Source organism: Salmo salar, unplaced genomic scaffold (genome assembly GCF_905237065.1).
Source record: "Salmo salar unplaced genomic scaffold, Ssal_v3.1, whole genome shotgun sequence".
NCBI lineage: Eukaryota > Metazoa > Chordata > Actinopteri > Salmoniformes > Salmonidae > Salmo > Salmo salar.
In genome coordinates this window covers 39,958-42,046 of record NW_025548827.1, presented here as the reverse complement: position 1 = coordinate 42,046, position 2,089 = coordinate 39,958, and positions in this window count along the sequence as shown.

The following is a 2,089-nucleotide window of genomic DNA, read 5'->3' as shown; positions in this document are numbered from 1 at the left end:
TTTTTCATAATAATAATAATAAAAATATGAATATTAATAATGTAACCCACTGTAAATACTGTGTTTAGTTATTGTGTGGCACTGCTCATGTCCTCGTTCTGGAACTGTCCACATCCACATACACTGTGGCGCCAAGCGTATTGTCCAGTAATGCGCAGAGTGGGCTGAGGTGATCTTGGGGAACAACAACGAAGTTTGTTACAGTGTTGAGACACCGAAGTTTAGTGTTCAATTAGCTTTTTGTTTAATGGTCAGGGACAGTATGAGTGTAGCCAGATCCTTTTCACTCTCTATCCTTGTTTCATTTTGTGGTTCACCGGATTCGTCATCATCATCGAGACGAGGGACAGACGAACGACCTGCTAGCTAGCCAAGCTAGTCGGTACAGCTAGGTAAGCTAGATAGCTACTCTACCAGCAGCATCCTAGTTATCCTAGCCAGTCGGTACAGCTAGGTAAGCTAGCTAGCTACTCTACCAGCAGCATCCTAGTTATCCTATCCTCCCTCTCTCGTTGACGGATGCTGGCTACCTCTGTCCGGTTCTCCTCTCTTCACTAGATGGACGGTAACTTTAGTGTTTATACCCGCTGTGTCCAAGGACCGAACTTTTGAATTTTATTTTCGGGGCACCTCAAGTAGGCTGATAAAATCTAGTTCATTGCATCCGCCGTGGAGCCCAGTTTTATAATATTATGTTATGTCCCTAGTTATGAAGTAATCATGACAAAACAGACCTTATTTTAGGTCATTTTCACCCTGCCAGCTCCTACTAGTTCTATTGAGCACTGTGGCACCAACTCACCTCCTGAATGTTCTATTCCCAGCTCATTGTTCTGCATCACAATGCCAGCTTCACTATTGTAAAGGATTAGACACTTTTTTTCAATTTTCGTCTAAAATGACATACCCAAATCTGCCTGTAGCTCAGGCCCTGAAGCAAGGATATGGATATTCTTGGTACCATTTCAAAGGAAACACTTTGACGTTTATGGAAATGTGAAAGGAATGTAGTAGAATATAACACAATAGATCTGGTAAAAGGTAATACAAAAAATAAATAACATTTGTTTGTATTTTTTTGTACCATCATCTTTGAAATGCAAGAGAAAGGCCATAATGTATTATTCCAGCCCAGGTGCAATTTAGATTTTGGCCACTAGATGGCATCAGTGCATGTGCAAAGTTTTAGACTGATCCAATGAACCATTGCATTTCTGTTCAAAATGTTGTATCATGACTGCCCAAATGTGCCTAATTTGTTAAATATGGGCTAGGTGGGACGTGACCGTTCCACCTGCGGGATACACTATTCAACAGCCAGTGAGCATGGCGTGGCGCGAAATATATTAAAAAAAAACTAAGATCTCATAATTTCATTTTCTCCAGGAATCCCAGGTCCACAATAAATGTTTTTTTTTTTTCTTCGATAAAGTCCATAATTTATGCCCAAATACCTCCTTGTTGTTTGCGCATTCAGCAAGCTACTCCAAATGTAGGAAGCGCGCCGAAAATTTCACGATATATTTACGTTCGTAGAAACATGTCAAACGTTGTATAGCATCAATCTCAAGGGCCGTTTTAACATAAAACTTCAATAATATTCCAACCAGCCGATTCCAATGTCTTGAAAAACGTTATGGTACACAGCTACCTCATCATGTGAAAGCGCGCCAACTTCCTGGCCTTTTTGTTCGCTCTCTGTTCACTGCAAAAGCCTGAAACAAGGTTCTAAAGACTGTTGACATCTAGTGGAAGCCTTAGGAAGTGCAAAATGAACCCTAAGTCACTGTGTGTTAGATAGGCAATGACTTGAAAATACTACAAGCATCAGATTTCACACTTCCTGGTTGGATTTGTCTCAGATTTTTGCCTGCCATGTGAGTTCTGTTATACTCACAGACATCATTCAAACAGTTTTAGAAACTTCAGAGGGTTTTCTATCCAAATCTACTAATAATATGCAAATATTTGAGTCTGGGCCCGAGTATTAGGCTGTTTACTCTGGGCACGCTTTTCATCCGAAATTTAGAAAATACTGCCCCCTATTCCTTAAAAAGTTTTAATTAATAACTTTTCTTGTTCAAAATTG